The following is a 25,513-nucleotide window of genomic DNA, read 5'->3' on the forward strand; positions in this document are numbered from 1 at the left end:
GTAAGATCACTGAAAAATGGCGATTAACTTCATACATGCCATTAAGGTCAGTGGATAGATTGAAAGCATTACCTTACACTTGCCCAAGCAGAATACCAGTAGTGAAGTTTTCTACTTTCCTTGTGCTCCCACTGCTGCTTGGTGTGCTCTCTCTCTCTGTCTACCTGCCTGCTGAGTATGCTGCAGGAACATCCAAGATGGCCACAGTGGAACACGTGGTCCTTTGCAAAATACGGAATAACTCAGGGAGCAAGGAGTAAGGGCAAAGGGAGCTGTTGGGTTAGGAGGGCAGCAGAAGGGAAACAAATTAAAAGAAACCTTCTGCCACAGTGGGCCCCCTCAAATCCATGGGCCCTGAGAAGATGCCCTATGATTAAAGCTGCCCTCCCAGTGCCAGCTAGTTACCATAGATAGAATTTCTAAAGGGCTAATATTATTTGCATATTATTGCTTCTTAATTTGAAAGAAGGTATTTTTCGGCCTCCTCCCTTTCCAGAGTAAGGGCAATGACGGGATATATATTTATTGTTTAAATGTATCAGCACTCTCTGTAAGTGAAAAAAAAAAAAATCAAAATTTATTTGATTGATTGATGGTGAAGCACGTCTTAATCCAAAGCTTCGGGGGGACCTTTTTTAAGGTAGTATCTGGTAATCTAAAAAAATTTACGGTTTTCCTGTATTTCTTTAAAACATTAAAAATACGAGATTTATTAAGTGAAAAAAAACCACGAAAAACTCTAATATGAAAATTGGCCAGGTAGAAGTTCTCAAGGTCCTATAGAAGTCATTGGGGGCTGCACTGAACCGATTGGCCCATTTTTTTTATCAATTCAGACTTTTAGAGTTTTTTCTGATTTTTTTGCTAGCAATTGCAATTGCAAACTGAAATTTTTAGACATTTTCAAGGTATTTGTGTTTTTTAGCACATTGTTCAGAATTGTTTTCCATTCTGAGTAAGATAATAATAATGGTTCCTGGATCTACTTCTTTATGAACTATTTATGATGAGTTATCAGAAGTTAATTGTAATATTTGTTCTTTCTCAATTGCCAAAGAAGTCATCCAATCCTTTCTTCAGACTATTGCATGTGTGTGCTTCACAGCTCTCACTCTAAAAACCTTTTTAGATGGAACCTTCTTTCACAGGGATGCTCTAGTATCCTATTTGTAATAAGACATTAGAGAGTAGATTATAAGCTCCCCCGTACATGGCAATGATATTACCCCCTTAAGGGACTCTTCTCTAGCGTAAACAAGCCCAGGAGTCAGGAGTGGTGATTCATCAGCCTGTGTATGGCCAGATTTAGACTAGATATGTGCAACAAGGTCAATACAAACATTTGCCTAATCAACATTTCTTTCCTGGGATAGTACAAGTGACGAGCAGACATTCATTTAGACAGGAAAGAAAGCAGGTTTCATCACCAACATAGAAAGATGTGCGGATGATTTACATTTTACAAGGTTAAAGAAAGTTTAAGCTTAATGGACTCCTGTCTTCAGCCTTAGTGTCTATGTAACATGGGCTTTCATGGATTTTTCTTTGGGGGCATCTGAAATTCAGTTGTTCATGTTCGCTTTGGGTGCCTTTTGTTTCATTTAAGTATATGTTAAGATGCTTTTATTTTTCTCTAGTTAAATATAATGTAATTAGAGATAATAATACTCTTTGGAATGCATTGTTCTTGTAGGGATTAATGCAGCTATTTTCATACTTACAAAAATAAACTGCATACCATAAAGAATTATGTCAAATACATAGAAAAAAAATACATTGTGTGTGTGTTACCTAATACTTGCTGATTAATTATACGCTTTGTGTGCAAGTGTAAAGCACAAATGTGTCATAGTACAATTAAAGCACCCAGGGTTATACAGACCCCTTGGTTCCCAAATATATTGGAATATATATAAGGGTGCAGTACAATAAAGCTTCATTGTAATTTAGTAATCCATCAGCAGCCTTATGGGGCAGATACAGACAGTGGGGCAATTCCAATAAATAGAATCAGTGTCAGGGATGTTTAACCCTCCCCTTATCAGAGGGGAATAGATCCATAACGTTTTTACTGCAATGATGACTACATTGATGATTCCTTAAGGTTTTTATTCAGCATTCTGTAAATAATGTATTTTCACTGAATAAACCACTTGTAGCAGTCAGTAAGTCTTGCTAAAAGAGTAAAGCTCACATACAAAAGTAAATGCACATACTGATAAAATTGAAATGAAATTGCACATTACACTAATACACTATTTTGGGTGCAGGTAAGGTGACCTGATGATCACAGTTGATAGCCATGTACTACTGGTACCTTTTGGTTGGTCAGTTGAGCAGGTCACAAAATGATTGAACAGATTGAACAGTTTTATGTGCCTCTGTGTGGTTGTATTTTGTCTGCCATAGAAGGTGGGATGTGACAAATGATCCCAACAACGTGTGTTTTCAAATTTTGCCACTCATTGTTAAATCACTTAATATCATCCTACAGGGGGCACCATTGCTCATTACTTTCTATTGTTGTCAGTTGAAAGATTCTAATTTAAGGCTCATGGGAGGAGCAGTTTACTATAGAATGAAGATTTCTGGATTTGGAATCAAGAATTACTTGTGTGTTCTAAGCCAAAATCCATCAACTCTCTTTTCCAGTAGTCTACAAAATGAACCAAGCTTGATTTGTATCTGTATTTGCAGTGCTGTGCATTAAATCAATACATTAATAGAAAAGAAATTGTAACAATATAATACTAGAAGAAACAAATAAAAACAACAATTCCAGAGATTCAAGATTCAAAGATTAGTGTTAACAGAGGAGTTAACAGAGGAGTTCCCTGTCCCATAGAGCTTGCAATCTATACAGCTGAGGATCATTCTTTTAGTCATAGTTCAGCACATGTTCCTCATACAGTTTTATTGAATTAGAATAAAAGGAGAATGCCATTTCTATGACTGGACTATTAAGACTTCTTTTACTATAAAATCGGAATGTTTAGTGGGAAAAAAACTCAAATATTTCGAGATTTATCATACCCCGAGCCTGTAAGATAGATAGATAGATAGATAGATAGATAGATAGATAGATGATAGATAGATAGATAGATACATAGATAGATAGATAGATAGATAGACAATGCATAATTGATTAGATAGATAGATGATAGATAGATGATAGATAGATAGATAGATAGATAGATAGATAGATAGATAGATAGATAGATAGATGATAGATAGATAGATAGATAGATAGATAGATAGATAGATAGATAGGCAATGCATATTTGATTAGATAGATGATAGATAGATAGATAGATAGATAGATAGATAGATAGATAGATAGATAGATAGATAGATAGATAGATAGATAGATAGATAAAAGATGCAGTAGATAGATAGATAGATAGATAGATAGATAGATAGATAGATAGATAGATAGATAGATAGGCAATGCATAATTGATTAGATTGATAGATGATAGATAGATGATAGATAGATAGATAGATAGATGATAGATAGATAGATAGATAGATAGATAGATAGATAGATAGATAGATAGATAGATAGATAGATAGATAGGCAATGCATATTTGATTAGATAGATGATAGATAGATAGATAGATAGATAGATAGATAGATAGATAGATAGATAGATAGATAGATAAAAGATGCAGTAGATAGATTATAGATAGATGATAGAAAGATAGATAGACAGATAGACAGACAGACAGACAGACAGACAGACAGACAGATATATTGTAGACATGCTTGTCTTTGCCACAGTGGCTTCCCAATTAGAATAATGGAAAACACACCACTATTGGTGCACATGATCATTTCCTTTGAGACCAGTATTTTAACAGAATGATGGCTTTGGAATGTACAATAAGAGGAGTTTGTTTTCCATTGTGCTGGGTTGTACCTGCCATAAGTGGGACAGCATGATAACTAAGATTCTTTCTGAGAACATTCTGATGGTAAATTGGGAGAGTATGTTTTTCTAGGTTTATTGTACAGGAAACCAAAATAAAACATAGAGTTTCATATAGTACCAGAGTTTCCATTCTATGATGATAATTTCTATCTCTATAATCTCTATAGTTATAGGAAATTTGTCCTTACTCCTTATGCCTTATGAGCTTTCTCACACTGATTTAACTTTTCGAGTGATCCCCTTTGCCTCCTGCTAACCCCCTTATTGGCCAATTCAATCATCCGCTAGCCAACCAAGACTACAATTTCTCCCGAAGAGGGTTTTGACTACTCAAAAGTGTCTCATCCTCTTCACAGGACTTCTCAGAGGAGGAGGAGGCTTTATCTACAACAACACAAGTCAGTACCAAGGTCTGGGGGCAATTTTGCAATTTTGGAAAGTGAATTTAGCGTGAGGTGGCTTTTAAAGGCATAGTGACATAATCATATAAAAAGCATGTTTCTATCTATATAAAACAGCTCAGATACCTATAAAATGTATATATAGGAATGTTCCAGTTTTAGAAAAGCTCTAGTACTCTTACCCTATTGCACAGGTTGTGGTTTTGTGCATTGTTTTTTTGTCTTCCATGGTTGAATACATGGTAGTGTCAAAACTCCCAAAAATTGTCTCATTGCTGACAATGGGAATAAAATGAAAATTCAAAAATTGTGTACCTCTTTCATAAAAATTTCAAATGAAAACCACATGAAATTTCTTGCACTGTTTTTTTCATATGATTCCTATAAGCAGCAATGGTGGAGGGGAGTGCATGGAGGCAATACCTGGAATTGCACATTTCAGCTAAAAACTGGTGGGGGTAAATACTTGTAACCACTACAATTGACTAGGCTTAATACAATTACATGATCTAGAACATTGTATTTTAGGCTCAACAATATAGTTTCTCACTGAGGTATTGAAAGGTATGTTTTTGTGTGTTGCTTTTAAAAACCTGTCTGTTCCTAGCCAGCTTATAGTGCATCACTCAATAGATTTAGGGGTAAGTTACATTACATTTACATTCCAGAAGGCAGTGCAGAATAGATACATGCCTCTGTTTTCAAGAGCAGAGACCTGCAGCTATCCAATACATCCTGCATGTTCGATTCAAGAGGAATAGGTACTGGGAGACCCATAGGTGTTTCCTATCTCCCATACATTTGGGTATGAAAGAAGATGCAAGGCCCAATGGTGTCCAGTAAGGACAGGGCTTGCCAACATCTTGCGACACTGTGGTCTTCCCCTCACACAAATACTTGCTTGATACATACTCTGGCACAACTTGGTGCTTTGGCACTTGCACCCATGCCAAAGTAAATGAGCCCTTTTATCCCATCCAAAAACATTTTAAAATAAATTATTCTGAGCACACTTTAGCACATTTAAGCCCCAAAATGTATATTTTGTTCCCAGCCCTCTGGAACTTTGAAGCCAGGCTTGCATCCTCTGACTTACAGCACAGTCTTTGTCTGTAGAAGGTATTGTGTAAATACTCCACTGGATCTGATTGTAATAAATCCATTATTTTGGGTCAGGAACCTGCATTGTAAACAAACCACTTGTTCTCGTGTGACATCATTCTCTCCCTATCAACTCTATGAAAGTGTATTTTTTATTAAACCAGCACTATTAATAAAAATTATACCATGTAACTCCTACAGTGCCAGTTGAACCTGAAACGTGTTACAGGTCCCTCTGGCAAAGAATGGATTAAATGAAAAACAAATGTACCTCTCCAATTCGAACAGTGAAAACACAAAATTGGTTTATTTACAGCCCCATAACCACCAAGTAACATATACTGGATTCAAATGTAATTTAAAGCATTCAGACAACCAGTATCAAACTTCGTTTATACAGTCTGCAGATTATTCAAAATTAATTTCTGGATCTTATTTTTAAACAGCAGATCCAAAAAGCATGAATAATAAATCCCAAAAGACTGTAGGTAAAATTTGGCACACACTATTGTTGCTGTAATTTGACTCTAAAATCTTGAGTAAATTATAGAATGACCATTAATTATTTTTGGGATTGTGAAATGAATAAATACATAAACAATACAATTCAACTTTAATTTGAATGCAGTTGTATTCAAAAATTATTTGAAAGACAACGGCTTCAATGAACTGGCCAATTTTTAAACTACCTCTGCTTCTTAGCTGTGTAAATAGGGCAAGCTTATTAACTCTTTCAAAACCAACACAAGAAACAGTTATGTCATGTTGATAAATGACTTGCAATTAATTTTGGGTTGGAAGATATTATGTTCTGATATTTTGCCTATTTTCACCAAGTGAACCCTACTGAAATTGTGTTTTCTCAAAAAGAACTATCTAACGGGCAAATAAAAAAAAAAGAATTGCAATATTGCACACATAGAACATTTCCAAGGTTAAATAGGGAGACAAGGCTACTGAAACCTGGGTTCAGTGCTGAGCGGACACGCCAAGGCTAATAGGTAAAGAATAGAATAAGTCACAAGAGAAAAGAAAAAGAATAACATTACCGCCATTGCCATTTACATGCATTTTATCATATTCATCAAGCTTAGTATTTTGTCAGCTCTTTTTCTTTCATCTGCTAAACAGATAAACTATATTGCTAAGAACCAAACAATAATTAATGACAGTTTCAGATATCTGAAAGAAAGGAATTCAAGAAAAATTTCAAACACATATACTGATGAATGAAATGGACCTACTGCATTAAGGTGTTAATGAGTTGACACCCAAATAGGATTTTCCATACAGAATAAACTGTAAGGGTGAAATATTGTTGTGTTTTAAGTTCTGTATTAGAAAAATCTATTGTTATCTGTGTTATAGATTGTATGTGAGTTTTAACTATACCTACAGCCATTAAAATTGTATTATAGATACATATTTCTGCAGGTGAAGACATCAAGGCGAGGAAAACAATATGGAATGAAGAACTGTGAATAGGACAGAGGGATGTTTCTAAGGACATTCATTAGCTTGAAATAAGAGCATCTTTAGAGGAAAATATAGAGTAGGATGGTAACTTATCACACATTTGAAAAATATCTGCAATGTAAAAAAAGAAGGCTATAATTTTGACCACATGCTACTGAATGTCTGATGTGGAGGTAAGCACTGCTCTGGGTATGCAAAGTCTTTTAAACACATTTAGTGATGTAGTTAATTGATATAAATTGCAATGAAAATCAGGTAAAGGAGATGAAATTGCAGGGTGTTAAAATTCAGTGTTTGTGTAACATAAGCAGACAATGGTAAACTGGTAAAAATGCATCTCTGATGGAATGAAGAGGCATAGCAGTTTGTCATTGCATAAGTCATGTTTAGCAGTCCAAAATCATAAAAAAATGACTCACAAAATAATTGCAGGGATAATTATTTCTAAAGGGTGGGGGAAACAGCCAAAAGTGTTGTAAGAAGAGAAATGGTAACAAAAAGGAACATTTTTGCTATTCCAAGTCGTTGAAAAGTACCAGATTAGAAAACAGAAAAATGAATAATTCAGCAGACTACATTAAAACATAATAATAGACTATATTTGGAGTGGCATTGGTGGACTGCTAAATAAATATTATTTGGAAAAAAAATGAATGCATGGCTGAAGCAGGTAGCAAATGAAATAGGGCTGGAATGAAAAAAAAGGAGAAGATGAATGACAGGCTATAGCCAGAATGGGTTAACAGTTGAGGTTGGGGGGGGGGGGCTTAGTCAGACAGGATTGAGCATGTGTTGCAGTGAGCAAGGAGAAGCATGGTCTGAGGGTTAGGTTAAATTTCCAAAGCTCTTAGAGCTGATCGACCAGCCCGTCGGAGTCACTATTCAACCCGAGTCCCAAACACACGCCTCACTAACTACTTTACAGCCACTTTCATTGATTTTCTTTATCAAATAAACATAATACCCGTTACAGCAACACTTCCTCTTCTTGCAGTCAGAATGCCACAAGCATGCAGCCTGCATTTCTCCACTTTGGAGTTTCCCCATGCCTTCAATTTCTATCATAGATACAATTAATAATTGATATCTGAGCAGCATCTAAATACAACGATCACTTGTTCCAAGGGTCTTAACTGCAAAAATCAGCCTCATCTTACTCATATTCACATTTTGCCTACAGATTTGTAACCTTGACATTCCATTTTCTCTGTTAATTTCAGCTTAGTGTAATGGATTTTTGCCAGCTGTGCCTATATGCTGTATATTAAAAATCATACAGGTCTAATGTCAATGGAGCAAAAAAATGGTATTAAAATGTCTTCAAATACTGTCTTTTTCAACTACGTCCTCTTGGATGTCAAAGGGTTGTTGAATTATTCATTATTATAATTACTCGCATCATTTTCATTATTCTAATATTATCCTTTCCATGTGGAAATAATTTTATTATTGTAATGTGATATCTGAAGAATTTAATTTTTGTCGTTCAATTGGTGTTTTTTTTTTAAATGTACAAAAGTTTGGCTTTGAGATAAGATAGATAAATGTTTTAAATTGCTTGTAGTGTGCTATAGATTTCAGTTTATCTAATCAATTGAAATGCCAATAGTTTGATTAAAGGTTTTACTAACAACCGCGTGTGCTTTTTCTTAGAATGAAAAACTAGATTTATTTTTTTAAAGCTGCATCAGTGCCTGGTGCCACTTTTTGTCCAGGTTTATTTTCAAATGCCTTTAATGGTTTAAAGTGGAAAAAAAAAAAGGTAAAACAAAAAAAAAAAGAAAAAAGAAAAGAGCCTTATCTATTCAAATGCTTCCGTGTCTGGTCAACGTATTTAAGAAATACCCTTTAAAAAAAAAAATCTGGTGAATTATATGTGATCACACAGTGATTGCAGAATATTAAATTAAACTTAGATAAATCCGCATTGAAGGAGGCAGCACCCAATCCTGAATTTATTTCCCATTTTCTATAACGGCATCACTACGCTGCTCTCATTGCAATGACAATGTGCCAAATCTAGACATTTTGAAAACATTTTTCCATATGCTTTAACTGGAGGCTGATAGACAAAGGAGCGACAAAGATGGGCTTTTATCTCAAGAGGTATATATCATTTTTCCTTTTTTCCTCCTAAAATGTAAATAAAACGCAGTCAAACTTTTATATTGATTTCAGCCATTTTTTAATCTCTTGCATAGGTTTTTTTTTGAGACAGAAAGCTTGTTTCCTTTTATTTAGGATTATTATGTAATGTGGGACAGCTTGCACGCAGACAGTATTGATTCATTTTGTTAGTGATTGTTGTTTTCCTGCAATTAAAGGTGACTTTAATTACAATAGTTCTAGGTTTCATCTGATGCTTGCTATTAAGCCTTTACCCTCCTTTTTTACAATGTATGCTTATTTTTAGTCTGTTTCGTTTTCTTTCTGTCTAAAATGATGGTTTGCATTGACATTTCAGATCTAGAAGGATTGTTTTTAATTAAGACCTGATTTTTTTTTTTGGTAGCATAACTGAGTATTGTGTAAGGTTCATATTATTCATAACCCTGACGGGAATTTTGATCAAAACTGTTTGTTTAAGGACATGGACAAAGCTTTATACTATTTTAAAACAGAGTAATTTTATTTGCTTTTTCTGGTCGATTTCATTCTGGTTTAATTGCAGTAATTTATATTGCTGTTTCTTTTCAAATTGCCTCTTCATACCTTTTTTTTACTTGAGTCCTAAACTTAAACATGTTCAGCAGTGGTTTTTTTTTTTTTTTTTCTTGCCCTTTTTTCTGTGGTTTTGGTGGGTCATTATTGAAAGTTAGGTCATAGGATTTTTTCCCCGATCTGGTGTGAGAGCTATAAGGGTGATACTGGGAAACCTTTCTTATAGGGCTGCTGCGATGTGATTTGTTTCTAAACACTGGAAGCTTGCCTAGAATTAGGGGGGGGTGTGTGACTGTCAGAAAGCTTTGACCTCTTAAAGCTACTGAACCCATAACCCTATCTGTGCAGTGGCTGTTTTTACCTTCTCTATTAACTGTCATCTTTTTCCCTTTAACTCCTTTCTTCAGTCTCTGCTTAAAATTCCACCTTCCTTGCTACTTTTTTTTGCCACATTTGCTCATGTATCTTTTGCTGGATGTTTCCTCCATCTCTCACACAGCTGTTCACATATAAGTATGTAAAATATACTTTTTATTCATTCTTTTTATTTCCTTTTTTTTAAAAAAAAAAAAAAAATCAACCCATCTCTTCCTAGAAATGCTTTGCCAGTGGGTTATGCAAGGGCATATAAGGTAGTTGGTAATAGCATCCTGCTCAGATGAACTGCCTTCCTGAGGGCACTTTAAGAGTGAAATCCTCCCCTATACTCTGCTCCTCGATCTCTCCAGCCAAGTGTTTCCTTTCTCTTGAGATCATTTTGTTTCCAATCAAAGTCATCTGAGAGCACGGAGACGGATTGCGACAAGCAATAACTTTGTTTTAATTGTTTGTTTTGTTTGCAACTGTGGTGATTAAAAAAGGGGACATCCACCGGCATACGGGGACAACTGTATTTACAACACATTTACATATGCACGTGTCAGTGGGTGTTAATGATGTGCATGTGTTGCTGGCAATTAGAATTAATTACTGACTTGGCCCTAAACATCTGAATTAACTCCACGGATATAGTGCAGCTGACAATGGGATCTAAATAGGATACTGTAACGTAGCTGTAGTCTTTTTTATTTTGTTTTCCTTAAAACAACCCTGAAAAAAATGTTAGTTAACGTGTTGCTTTGTCAAATAGCCCCCGGGAGGAAGAGAAGCAACAAAAAAAGCCAGAGGAGAGGGGGGCTGGGGATCTGAAAGTGTCTGCAGCTTAGACAAAGGGGCTCTAACACTCAAATCTTGTAATACCTCGTTTCAAACTGAGCTAGTCTATAGACTTAGTGCACACCATCAAAAGACATGGATTCTCCTTCCCTTGGGCTGGGATGGGAGGGAAGGGGACAGTTATTAGTGATGGGACAGCTATTAAAAAGGCAGAAACTATGCAATTATAGGTTCTAACATGTCCATGCTGTAGATTTTTTTCCCCCAAAGTTGTTTGCAGAGATCAATTTAGGAAACAAATAAATGTTTGGCTTTATTTTCAACATCAAGTAACTGCACATGCCATAAAAGAGCAGCAGTAACCTTGCTGGAAGCAAATACAGCCAACAAATTAACCAGTTCTCTGCTGGAAGGGCCTGGAACTCTTAGCAGAAAGGGCAGGACAGAAGAGATGCAAAGCTAATAGTGCTGCTTAGTTACTCACATTTTGGTATGTTTGTGGAACATTAGGGTGCTTTAATCTACACTCATGAGTGGACAGATAATAGGATATAGCTGAGGCATTTGTGCAGGGATCGGGAGAAAGAGGGGAGGAAAATGACAGGCAAAGAGACAATAAGGAAAGGGGAGTGAATACTGAGAGAAGATTAGTAAAATAAATGGATTCTTAAAGGGAAAACAAGAAAGAAAGAAAAGAGCAGTGATGGAAATTAAAAGATGAATAAAGAATATTTCATAGCATCGAAAGGCAGAAGACAAGGACGAGAAAGAGGGGGGCAACAGGCAAACTAAAAATCAGATGTAAACTACAGGGCTACTAATCTGTTTAGGAAGAGATGGGGAGGAATGTGATAGGAAAGTGTTAACAAGAATGGGAGAAAGTATTGTAGAGGATATTTGAGGAGAAAATTAAGTCAAAAGGAAAGTTGAGGAAATTATCTAAAACAAATGAATATGATACAGATAGGGTTTTAGAAACAAACCTGAATTTGTCTGCCTAATGCTGCCTCCCTCCTTGCTTCCTTTCTTGCTTGCTTTCATCCATCCCTCCCCTCCTTTCTCCTCTCCCGGGTCGCTGCTGCCTCCTTTCTGTCCTCTCTCTTGCTCACTCCGTTTCGTCCCCTTCACATCTGCCAACCTGGCTCTCTCTTAGCTTTAACCTTCTTCGATTTTTCCTAGTTCCCTGGCCATCCCTGATTTTCTTCTAACTGAACTTCCCGCAGTATCTTTTTTTTTCTCCCCAGAGCTACTATTTTTAGGAAGAGAGAGAGAGAGAGAGAGAGAGAGAGAAGAGAATGAGAAAGGGAGAGGGCAGTGAATAAAAGGGTTAGGAGGGGCAGTAAACATTCACAGGGGAAAGAATGAAAATGGGAACTCACCTCTTCACATCCCCTGCCTTCCCTTTTGTCCATTTAGCTGTAATTCAGTAACACTCATACCATACTTAAAAAGAGATAAAGAAAGCTGCAACATTAAGGAGGATGTGACTGATATGTCCTGAGTGGCTTCTTTTTCATGGCTATTTCCCTAAAATTTGTCAATATTGGGGGTAATTTTTTTTTAAAATTTTAAACAAAATCAATTAGGTGCAGTCACTTTCTACATCAAAGACCATGTTCATTGTCTTCTAAGTAAACCAATGCAGCTTTGTGTGTCCTTATTTAGTTCTAAGTGTAATATTTGTGTGACTGAGTGTACGTCAGAATTTGTATACGCACACACACACACACACACACACTGTGTTTATATATTTGTCTTATATGTATATATAAGTCATTTGTCTTGTATGTATACTGTATATATATATATATATATATATATATATATATATATATATATATATATATTTATGGAATATGTATCTGTATGTATATATATATATATATATATATATATATATATTTATATATTTATATATATATATATACATAGATCCTGCTATGTCCTATTTTAATATTTAAACAGATTCAGTAATTGCTGATGAGATAACACATCTATGTTAGATTGTATGTATATATCCCTCCTATTGTGATCTGTACAGATGCTGGGATATAAACATATGTTTATCATATCTGTATAAATAATGATATAGCAACATATGTAATAAATATGACTTTTTATCATTAAAAATAGGTCTTTATATGAATAATTGAAAAAAAAATTCTAAAAGACACAATTTCCTATCTTCGTATAAACGTTTGAGGAACATTCTATAGCGTAGCATGCACATCCCTTCATCTTTCCATCTTCGCCAATAAAAAATTTCGCTTTGTGTGACTAGAATTGTATAAGTATCTCTTTACTCCATCAGCTATTCGTGGCTAGAGGTTTCCGATAATCCTGGAATATTTTTACATCGTATTTGTGGTTTGTGAAATTTTGTGTCTTGAAATGACATCGCTCAAAGGACTTGCTAAAAATCAGCCCCCCAGTAAAGGGTTTGTGATGTTTATGTGTGATTTGACAAGAACCTTGCCTGCATTTTGTAATTTTTTCATGTGAAATTGTCCTGGAGCGGGATGGTGCTAATCCTTTCCTACATTTCCTATAGAAATTGGCAGAGCTGGTACGTTTAGGCCTAAAACATGTTTTGATGTGTAGCCCAAGAATCTTGGACTAAACAAGGCACATCACCTTCAACATGACGTTCTGGTTTACCTTCTCAGGCTTATGACACTGTAAACATCCTTTTTGCTCTTGGTATTCACTTTTGTTTTGTGGAAATCCCACATTGCGATACAAATCTGCTGTGGTTGTGGCATATCCCTGTTTTTTTTTTTTTTTTTTGCTGTCGCTCATCATTGCGGCATCGGTAGTCAAATATTATCTTTAAGAAACCTTCGCATAAATGTTGGGGTTTATTTTTTCTTTTCTCGGTCAATTTTGTTACGTGAACGCAAACATACTAATAGAAAATTCGACACTGAAGCTGAATGGCGTATAATAAAATACAGAAGCAGACGCTTTCTTATTGCATACACCGTGAGGCTATCCTCATCGGCTCCAACATTGTACAATTATTAAAATTATTCTTTATATATATATATATATATATATAGATATATAGATATATATATATTAAGAAATTTACCTGTGTATTTTCCTGTACTTTCTATTTTTTTGTAACTTCTTTGCTTGCCATATTTGCTTAGTAAATAGAAGTGCTCTAAGTGGAGCCCTACCTCAATTGCTTTAACTGCACTTCCAAGGTAAATGTGAGAAGAATTTTTTTTTATTCCTGTGGTATGTGATTAACTTTACCATTCTGCTCATTCCCTCAGCCCTATAGTTTGTATACATGTGTGTGTTAGTAATTAAGTCTTCAGCCAGGAGTGGATGGGCTGCTCTGTGATCCTGCTTCTGATTATTGTTGTGGTTTCTGCAGCCCCAGTGAGCGGCTCTAAGTCCGGGCTGCACGTCATTTGCAATCTGGAGACTGTTGATCACCTCACTAATTACACCTCCCCCTCTCTCCTCTCTCCTCTCTCTCTCTCTTTCTCGCTTGCTCTCTCTCATTCCCAGAGTGCATATCAGGAACAGACACACAAAGACATGCGCACTCAACTTAATCAGCCATTTTTTTAAACAGGGCTAAAACGATAATAATTAGCAGAATAAAGACATTCATTTCCTTTCCTCCTTTTCCCAAGCCCTTCACAAGCAAACAGCGAGGCAGCGGATGGCACATGCTTTCACACCCAGCAGACCCAGAACAACAAGCAGAGCCCCCTCTCCGCTCAATCCCTCGCATCTGCACTCCTGCAAAAAGTTCCAGGATTATTCTTTTTTTGTATGATTGTCCTCTTTTTTTTTTTTTTTCTTCTCCAATTTTTTTACCTTCTTGATGAACGTTCTCCTTTTAATGGATGCTATCAGCTGTAGAGAATAAGCTGAACAGAGAGAGAGAAAGAGACACACACAATATAAATAAGAAGATCGAGCGAAAACTGCAAGGGGCAAATGGAAAGTAAGTTTTTTTCTTTAACTTCTTTTATTGAGCAGTTTGTGTTAAATTTAGGTCGAGTATTGATTATCTTTCCAAGCTGATCTTGCACAATCTTTGATATTTTGCTCTCTCTCCCACACTCTCTCACGCACACACTGCTCGCCCTCTCGCTGCCTCACTTTGTTTCTCTCACATACACACACACACATTCCCCATCTGCACAGATCCCGGCTAACTCCCCCTTCTTCTCTTTTCTTTCCTCCGAACTGACATGCCAGGGAGGATTGCTGCCCGGTGTCCATTCTTTTTTTCCTTTTTATTTTCCCCTTTCCATCTCTTGCCTTCCCTCCCTTTCGAGCTTTCACCAGTGCAACTTGGATTAGGCATCTCAGTGCAAGGGGGTGGAGAGAAAAAACTGTCAGGCAGTCGAGAAGCTCGACTGTCAAAAAAAAAGTGCCCCAGCTCCCGGAGCTCGGGATGTCTGCTAAAGCTCTATATCCCCTTCTCCCAAAATAAAAATCCTGAAACATGCCATGGCAAGGGTTCCTACGAGCCCCTTTTCCTCACTTTGAATAGTTATCTACATTTACATTTCAGGCAAATTTGAAGGTATGTTTTCTGCACCTCACACCAGAGACATGGTATTATTATTACAACTTTCTGTATAGTATCTGTCTATGTAGAAATATATATAAATATATGTGCACATAAACACTTACATTTTTCTTCCTTTCGTGAACAACGGTTTTAAAGAATTGCACAAGTGGATGTGCCTATCTTTTATTTATTTTTTTGGCTTTTTTTTATCGGTGGCATGGTCTGCTTGGTTTCATTGATCTTGCTGGGGGTGGCCAGGAAAGAAAGGCCATGGGGGATGGTTTTCAGCCTGTCTCCTGGAGCTCTGTTGTCCTGTACAGCCTCTCTGCTCCAAGGGCAGGCATAACTCATCTTCCCCTCCCTGCAATCAGCCACACTGACTCCCGTTGTCTGTGAACACAAGGAAACTAATGTAAAAGAAAATCCCATTTAGTGAAATCACTGGGAGAAAAAAAAAAAAATCAGCCCAAAGACCTTTCAATGCAAATAATTTAATCTGCAATACGAACATTACATGAATATTGCATGCGAACAGCCTATAGTGTAAGACTTTAGCCTCTTTTTGTCTCTTATATTTCTACCTTGTTCCCTGTCTTTTTCAAATCCAATGTCCCTCAGTGCGTTTGAAAATGCAGTTTTTTTTTCAGTGTATTGGAAGTTTGTGGTAGAAGATAAGCTCATTGTGTTACCTGCAAGTTGTGTCGGCTTCTGCCGAGACAAGAGGAGCAGGGGTGGGCAGAATGATCGCCTTCAGTCCTTTTAACCCTCGTCGCTGTTTCAGGGCTTTATCCTTGTTTCTTTAAAATGAAGACGATAGCAACATATGCTTACACACAGGAGAGAAAGAGAAGTGGACCAAAAAGCATGAAATAGTAATGGGGGTTGATATAAAGTAAAACAAAGCCCACTTGATGCTGAAGATGGTGGCTAATATTTATCCAAACAGGCTGCTGTGACGGAAGTCTGGTCATCCCGTTGTCTGACAGTTGCATTTCCTCTGCTTCTTTCCATTTACCCTTTTTTTTTATTAACCCTTCTCCCTTTAATCAAGGCTCATGTAGATGACAGTCAAAGGATGTTGTGAATTTTTTTCTCCTCTTCCCCTGGATTTTCAGTGGCTTGATCCTTGAGAGCAGCCAGTGCTAAAGAGTCCAGAAAATGTAATATTTGTGCTATTGTAGAAGCAGAAGGCTGTGAGATATGCAGCCCAGCCTGTGGGGTTGCTGCTTAGACTGAGGTAGAGACTTGGCTTGCGATTGGGACACGACAGTGACATGGGCATCGATCGCTTCCATTGAAAGCAATGCAAAAACACAGCCTGGGTATGTAACACTCTCACTGCCATCAACACTTTTTTTACTTTCTATTTACAGACAAACTGGCAGGGACCTATTGGGCTTTGGGGCAGCACTCTTTTTCTGGTTCTATATTTTACAGAACAGGGATGCCAACTCTTATTTGCAAAGCTCATAGAATAGAAGCCATAAAATATATTATTTTTTAAAATTTGATTCTTTTGACTTGAGATCCAGAGGCTGCTGTATTCAACTTGATGACTTAAAGTAAATGTAGGAAAATATTTCCAGTTTAGTGGTGGATTTTAGTCTTTCTTCCTTCTAACAAATGTTGCTTCACTAAACAGCAAAGCAATGAAAGCCCAGACAGCTGTTTCAGCACTTGATTTTACTACAGTGGCTCGTAAGGAACATTTTTCTAGTCCAGCTTTTATTTTTGTGCTTGCATATTGTGAGTGTGGAGGGGTTACTGTTGGCATGGGTTTTTAACATATTTTCTTATTATTAGTACCAGGGATGTAGCTGGTCTGTGTGCACAATTGCTAAGTGTATTGTCCTGTTTATTATAATACAAGGTAGTGTCAACAATGAATAAGGCAGAAGTCATAAATTTGTAAAAATGAAATATTTACCCCAGGAACAAAGAAAGGTCAGGTGGACCATCTGTGTTAGCTAGCAACAAAACCTGCTGTTGCCTTATGCAGAACCAGTGGCTAATTATTCTTTTTAAATTGAAGTTATCAACAAGGCATAGTTCAAAACAGAGAAGACCTCAGCTGATAGTAAGTGCTCTACACTATCTGCATCTCTTAGAACATTTGCACAATTAGAATCCCTTCTAGCTTGTTGTTGTTAAAGATGCTGTGCCAGCAGCTTTAGGATAAGCAAAATCACATTAATATTGCAGAATTTAGTGCTTCAATCCAGGAGCTGATATTTACACAATGAAATTTGATTATCTCTAATAACAATATTAGATCCTGCATTTGGATGGATGAGAGTTGAGGCATTTTTTTTTTATTTTGTTGTTGATTGCAAGGGTTTAATGTTGCATTTCAGAATGTGGTTTAGCCTCCCTTCCATTAACAGGAAAATCCCGGAGGTTTTACAATTATTTCTTAAAGATAATACATTTAAGATTGCATTGGTAGGCTTAAGAAATGTCATAAAGGCAAGAAGGGAAGCCCTTAATAACTCTTGAGATTCAGACATGTTCAGCAGTTAGATTGGCTCTGACTTCGCCAAGGGTCGACAATGTGTCATTTCCATGAAGCCAAATTGCCCTCTGCCTATATGATATTAATGTGCAAATCAATATTTCAGGGATTAAATTTCCCTTCTTCATTTTTTTATGGTTTCTACCTCAATAAGTCTCTAGTCTATTAGAAGAGGCCGGATGATTTAAACTCTTACATGGTAGAATGACTTGTTGTTGCTTGTACCATAGGCCGATTGGAAATTATTATTATTTGAAATTTATTAGCAAAAATGATTACATTCTGGACCAAAAGACTTAAAATCCTTACCTTATCTAGGATATAAAGTATATGAGAAAATATACTTTTGTTTATAGAAATATCTCCATTCTGTTGCTTTAAAAAATATTGTGTTAATCACCTATTGATTTATGGAAAAATCTATTGAAGCACCCTTCCTGCTAGTGATTTGTTCAGCAACCAGTACTGGTGTGCTTAATTTCATTAAACAGGATGCATTCCTCTATTCATTTCCAGTGGTACGGCAGCTGCAGGCTTTCCACCCAGAATAACAGTAAATGGGTTAAGTAGTTATAACTCCTATGAATGACCTGATCGATTGATTGCTAGTGGCTGACTACAGCTAGCAATAGCTTGCCATGTTGATCTTGGACTCAGAACCATATATTTTTAATGATAGGCCTGTCTATGTATATACAGCGCACATAAAGCTCAAAATTTTTAAATACCCTACCGATTCTCTGCTAAATTCCAAAAAATATAAGTTGGAAATTACAAATAAACGGCTGAAAATTCAGTCCTTAATCTAAGGCTGCCACCATCGCACAATCCTGAAAAGGCCTACTGCCTATCAGATGCTTGTTTTATAGGCTTAAACCATCTGGGCCAGGTTCTGCACAGCTGCATGAATTTCATATGTGATAGAACATTTTTTTCCATTCAGTGTGAAATGTTCCTTCCGAAAAATGCACTGCAGACTCGCTTAATTTAGTCTGCTTAAAGAAATGCCCATGAAAAAGGACAAAAGGAGCTTTAATCTCAGCAAGCTGTTTGTTTTTCTTTAAGATTCTTGTCTATTTCAGTTTAAAATGTCCTGTGAGCTGAGGATTTTAAGGTGTGACATTAGAATAATATAGAATTTTTTTGCTGCTTGTTGAGTTCCCTGAGCTTAATTTGCAGAACCTCTTTTTATGCATGTCAAAACACTCAGTACCTCTACTCTTATTTATCATTTATCTCAATAGAATGAATCTTAACTCTGCTTTATTGGTGGCCTAAAATATCTAATTATATTCAATTAACTGCTGTCACAGTAATTAACATTGCTTAATTGTCTCTGCATATATTCATGCAAAAGATCATTAGTTACTGCTTGCTCTTTTATTCTCTTATCCTGTTTCTCATTCATGTTTTCTTGTCAAAGGAAGAGAAAAAATCTGTTCTGGATTGTGGGTTCTTATTTCTGATAAATTGAAGAGGCTTGTTAATATACATATGCCACAATTGTGTTTTGGGTGTGCATCTTAGTGCATGCTCTATATAGGGGTGCAGGGGATCTTCTGTTTATTGACAGTAATATAAGAGGGGAGGTTGAACTCAGTGTTTACAGAAGAGGAGCCTTTTTCTGTCTGCCTTGGGGCTGCACTCAAAGGCATTGCTTGCTGTTTCACACCATTCATAAGGTTAAGGACTTGGCCATCGTTCAATCACAAAGTGCACAGGGAAGGTGCATATGAATGTGTACAAGTTTCATGTAATTAGTGCTTAATTATATTAACATATGCAAATTGTCAACTTTAGAGGCTTGTTGAGCTGGCAAAAGATCAGACAGGAACAGAGCATTGTTCTGGAATAATAATGGATTTCAAGTTGGATGGTGGCTAGAAACATAACTAGCTATCTAATTTAACTCATACCATGGTGAAATTGAATTAGTAGTCACGGAGACTATTTTAAATTTGCTGTCTAATGTTCTGGGTTGCAGAATGCCCTAAAAAGAAAAAAAAAATGCTGTTTCCCTAATCCACCTTACAATGACACTTGTTTGTACACGTTTCCCCTGTGTGGGAATTTGCATATGCAAATAAATAGTTGCTGTGCTCCATTTGTCATGGCTGTTCATTATCCATGAAGAGGACATTGTTATGAGGCTGTTACTGAGCCTTCCAGTACAGGATAGTGTCAACCAGTCCAGCCACATTCTTTCATAATTTGTCTCTGATTAATAGACCCTGAATGAGGATTATTCTGTCCAGGCCCCTGCAAAGGGTAGGTTAGTTCAATCACAGAAGAGTTTCCACAGCAGATGAAGTTTGCTTTCCTCTTCTCCTGCTCTGGCTGGCACATTCAAAGGAGAAATGAAGACAAAAAATAAATGACTCTAGCCATTACCTCTTCCACTAACCGGAACTTAGGAAAAATAAGATTTTTTTTTAGTAGAATATTAATCCTGTTTTTTTACAGAAAAGTAAACTGATATAATTACTTTTCAGTGGAAGGAATGGTGGTTTATACAAGTGTGAAAGCATCGGAAAAGGATTAGCATTTTTTTGCATAATGAAAAGCTCTGCTGAATAGGGCACTGAATGGTTGACTGAATGACTAAGATGAAAGGACGATAAAAATGCAGGCCCTTCTTTCTTTAGTCCCTAAGCACTGCTCTACTTAAAGTTATATTTGTCCAAGACTTTGGAATACAAGCAGAAGCTCGAATTCCAGCAACTTTATAAGATGGCTTTGGGGTTTTTGTTGTTTTTTAATCGTCATGTGAAATAATAAGTGTGATGGAAACCGTTCCGAAGGATTGGAAACCCAGGTATGAGACATGACTAAAATATACCATTAGCTAATTATCAGCTGACTATTCTGTACGTGTTTATATATTACTGTGTGTTTTGATTTCTTTTGTACAGTATTACTTGCCTCTTTGCACTTAGATATATTTGTTAACCTATTACCTACACCGGCTGGATGTAGATATGTATGGTTATTATTGCTTGTAAATGTTCCATGCAATGGAATAGTTGTTGATATTATTTAGAATTAGTTCATTTCTGCTGTGGTTGTTGTTGTGCCGCATGAAGGTACCATCTTACTTTCAATAACATATATTCATATACATAATAATTTCCAACTAACCCACGTCAGATTCGGTTAGGAACAAGCTCTTTGCTTTCAGAAGCATTTCAGATATTTTTATTAAAGTAAGTTTAAGCTATTCAGCTATTGCTGACTAGCTGTTGACAGTGTGATCAGTGCTTCAAATTATTTCCTTTCAATTGTAATTAGAGCAGTTAAAATACCCTAAAGTGTTGAGACACTTTTGAAGGTGGGAACTGGTTCTTTTTGCACATCTGTAAATTAAATGCAGTGAGGATAATTATTTAAATGCATGTATTTTGAAACACCCACTTTCCAAGTGTCAGGTCACCATAATTATCAATTTAGTGCCACCAAAGACAAGTGTTGGCAGATCCTGCGAGATGCTGACCTGATTTGTTTATAGCCGGTTCACAGAAGTTGCCTAGCACATGCTGTCAGTTCACTTGGGATCGACTTGATGAAAGTATGGAGCAATTGTAAAGCATATCAATGAAGCAGATAATGCTCTTAATGGGATATTTTTTTGTATTATTTATACATTCAATGTATAGATCTTTCTTAAAACACTTTCATGCAAAAAATGCCTATAATGCATTGCTTCACAGTAGGACCGAGATGTTTCATATCCCAGAGGAATGTTTGAAGTGAAACCAAGAGAAATTATTCCCACATTTGCATTTGTTGTGGTATCAGTCCCTATTGTATTAATGGACTTCTGATAGAAGGATTTGTGTGTGTGCATGTATGGACGTTCTAATACTTGTACTCACCATGATTTCTTGATTCTAATTTCTCGCACTCCTATGGATTGGATTCATATTACTGGGTCATTCCCAAATGTATCCACAGGCTGTTCCTTTATAATTGCTCCTTCTTCGGTTACTTTTCATTACAAGTAGAAAACAAACTTTCTGGGCGAGCCGAAACACTGTTCTCACAAAAGTTTGATTTCTTTAAGGAAAAATATACCTTCTTTCATACAAAAAAAAAATCTAATTTCTGTTTTAAAACACGGTTAAGCAAGCAGCATATGTTGTCACTGGCAGGCCTCCAGTTGCTGGAGAATTGGATAACACATGAACTAATGGTAGCTTATGTGCTGTCTGCATTCTTACTGAATAGGCAAAAGCCCAGAGCGTATCACAATTTTCGACTGTGCAAAATATTACATGGTTTTGTTATGAAGTACGTGTACTGGAACAGGGGCAGTTAATCTTTCTGGAATTTCAATGCTTCAACAGTCCATCTACAAACTGCAATAGAACTAGGTTACAGTTGTTTTCTGCTTCCAAACATGCAGGTGTAGCCTGCAGTAATGTTCTTGTTCATTCAAATATATATATATATATATATATATATATATATATATATATATATATATATATATATATATATATATATATATATATATATATATATATATATATATATATATATATATATATTCTTATTAGTTGGGGCAAGATCTTGTGCTCATTGTGTTTATTGATATTTGGCTTTAATTTTATTGAGCCATTTGTATGAAGGAATCTCCCACTATATTGAGATGCATACACACTATGGCCCTATAAAGCCTGAATGGATCTAGTAATATAATTATAAGGAATAATGGTCTGCATGTTAACATATTAAATTTGATAGGGTGGTAACAACTCCCATATCAGTATTTTACTAAGGACTGGTAAAATTGCAAAATTGTTGGTAAATGAGGGCAATTATGCAGAAGAGACAATCTTACATTGAATTTTTTGAAACAAGCAACGGTGTTGCAATACTGAATCAATGACTATGTCAGAAATAGAGTTTGAAGGTTAAATCAAAGCTAATTTAAATCCATTTGACAGCATAACAAAGCTGGCTAATATTAGTGAATGGCTGCTGAATATTCTGCCTAATACATCCTGACTCCCAAGTCAGTATCTTTCTCAGCGCTGGTTGAACTGTACAGCTGGGCATATTAGAGGCCTGTTGCTACTTGTCTGACAAATAATAAAGTAGTGGTGTACAAATCTTTCTACTTAATTATACATACTAAGTGGATTAGATGTTGTATTTCCTTAGTTCCTGTTAATCTGCCTTTGCATAGTTTGTTGTCTAAACTAAGCAAGAATCACGTGAGGAAGGGCAAATCTTCATCGACACTCTCTTTTTTTTATCAGAACAGAACAAAAGCATATAAAATGTAAGTAAACCAGTTTACAGGATTAAGAGCTAGACCTGTATTGTAGTTAGCAGGAATATGACTCCTATTTGTACATTTGGTAGAAGGGCTGATGAGATGACTGTTATTTAGGAAGGGCATTGCATCACAGGAAATTTACCCAGAATTAAATCAACATACCCCCCCCCCCCTTTAAGGAGCCAGTGACATGAGTGAAAGTCAGAAGTCAGCTGAGACACTCATTCCTGAGTCATAAAACAGTATTTTCCCAAGCAACCCCAGTTTATTGCTGAGAAAGTATAACACTACTGGACCAGTGCCAGTGCTACAGAATGACCAACCACTATCTATATCCTTATTGTAGGGAAACAGATGATGGTGAAATGTCCGAGTGACCTGTCATGCCCCTTAAAGTAACACTTTATAGCTAGACTCTAGTATGGCCCCTGGTCAAGACAAAGATAAAACAGTTTTGTCTGGGGTGGATCACGGCTTGAACTTGATTGCTCTAGGAAAGGTCAGTTTGAAACTGAGAGAACTAAACCAAACATAGACTTGTTTTTTAAGTACATTTTCTTCATCTTTCAGGAGAGGCTCAACCCAGTTTTAATTTTTGCTGTAGCCAGTAAAGTTCATGAACCAAAGATATAAAACCTATGGCAGGCCAATAACTTTAAAGTCCCTTCATCCTCTACAAGCTATTTGCTGACAGATTCTAAACTATTTTCTTTAAGGAAATTTAAAAAAATTCTAATCTGAAGAGACAAACAGCTGTTATTATTATTTATATTGTTTAACATATCATTTCTATTACAAAAATAAGTATATTTACATAAATTTCATTTTTCTAATGCATGCAGATACTCTCCTGAAGCAACTGGAGAACTATAATGCTTGGACTTTTTTTTAATCAAATATATTATAAACTCCTCTGTTTAATAAATTGGTGATGCTCTAAAGAGAGAGAGTGATTTCTAATCAAAATTAGAAATGAAGATATATTGTCCTAGCTGGTGGCTGGCATCACATGAGCTTGTTTAATGTGTCCATTATCAACCAGGATGTCATGGTTAGGAACTTAAAGTGATGCACATTTGATTTATTTATAAACCTCCCAGAAGCACTTGGCTTTGTTCTATAGCTGGTAACAGAAGGGGGTGGAATGATTCCAACATGAACAACATGAAAAGACAGCTTCTCCCTGAGCCAAAAAAGTCTTAAAGTCCACAACCTACTTCCCATGGTCTGTAACAGTTGATGAGTCTTAGTTATGTAGTCTGAGATAAGTAGAAAGAAGAGGCTTGCAGGATAATGAATCTGTTAAAAATGGATGTAGAACAAGCATGGAATACTGTTTGACATCTAATTAGTATACTGCTGTTCTGTTGTTAGTGCTCATTTTTGAAATGTAGCTTTATTATTAAAAAAATACTTATTTTTTTAAGCATGTAAATTATCTCAATCTCTATTAATTTCTATACATTATTTTGTAGTCTACAGAGAGGGACAACAGTTTATGTGCTATTGCTTGTTAAATGCATTTATTGTAGTGTCCAGCCTAGATGGTCGGTAGACGTACATCCTGCAAATTAGTGTAATATTTTTCTAGGACAAAGACCTAGGGCAATTATTAAAGTCTCTAGAGAATGTGTATACTTTAATGGCATTCATATTAGATTATTTAACCTGGTCTGCCTTATACACATTATTCCATTTTTCTTCCTTTTTTTAATATATATTTTTCGCAAACAAGATTCAGCCAGGGTAGCTATATTAGTAGATAGTGATGAGAGTTAATGATATATCTTAGATAAAGCAGTCCTCATGCACAATCTGATCATAGCCATCGGCTCATTTGTCATGGCTGAAGTGAAAATGTCAGGACAAATGAGTGTATGAAGGGGGCGAGAGGGTTTCTGGAGACACTTTTGTACTGGGAGTGGGCCATAGCTTAAATACAGCTCTAGGGAAAAACTGGGATTAGCCAACTATGTGCTCAAATCCTTAGCATAACAGTATTAGTTGGGAAAATGAGGTTTGTTAGGAAGAAGAGAAAAAAATAGCTTTCAAATAGCTTTAGGCAGGATCCCAATATGTATGCAAAGCAGTGAGGCATTTTATGAAAATTTTCACTGATGTTATCTTGCATACCCTGAATGGAATGCTTTGTATACGTTATACATATAATCTACTAGGAGGAAATCATTAAGGAAGCTTAAAATATTATTTTGTGTGTCATTTAAAATCACATTTTCACAAATAGGCTAAAAAAAGTAAAAAAAAAAAAAAAGCAATTATGGTAGACTGGAAAGCCGATTTGCCTTTTTGTATTTCTCTTATTGAATGGGTGAAACTTCTTCCTTCGTGTACAGTAAATTACCCTCTCACAGATCATGTACTCTTTTTTGCTTTTGCTTGTTTAATTCTATTGATTTACAGTGTTAAACTCCAATAATCTGATACCTGGATT

The 25,513-nt window shown here is 36.1% G+C and overlaps 1 protein-coding gene and 1 long non-coding RNA gene across 5 annotated transcripts in view; one reads left to right on the top strand and one right to left on the bottom strand.

The window, feature by feature from the left end:
* Nucleotides 1–13,820: 13,820 nt before the first annotated feature.
* zfhx4.S (zinc finger homeobox 4 S homeolog) overlaps nucleotides 13,821–25,513 on the top strand; it is a 127,434-nt gene continuing 115,741 nt past the window's right edge. For 2 of the 4 annotated variants that reach the window (XM_041567925.1, XM_041567928.1), the window contains exon 1: nucleotides 13,821–14,692. The gene's annotated coding sequence lies outside the window, so the exon portion shown is untranslated. Of the gene's footprint in view, nucleotides 14,693–16,470; nucleotides 16,591–17,556; nucleotides 20,596–25,513 lie in introns of those variants that run through there. The other 2 variants (XM_041567927.1, XM_041567926.1) reach the window with 2 other exon arrangements.
* Nucleotides 15,438–16,075, bottom strand: LOC121395170. Its single transcript, XR_005962313.1, has 2 exons — nucleotides 15,958–16,075; nucleotides 15,438–15,658 (listed from the first exon to the last, which is right to left on the bottom strand). It is a non-coding gene; the product is annotated as an uncharacterized LOC121395170 (long non-coding RNA).

The sequence above is a fragment of the Xenopus laevis genome, chromosome 6S, assembly GCF_017654675.1.
Source record: "Xenopus laevis strain J_2021 chromosome 6S, Xenopus_laevis_v10.1, whole genome shotgun sequence".
Classification (NCBI taxonomy): domain Eukaryota; kingdom Metazoa; phylum Chordata; class Amphibia; order Anura; family Pipidae; genus Xenopus; species Xenopus laevis.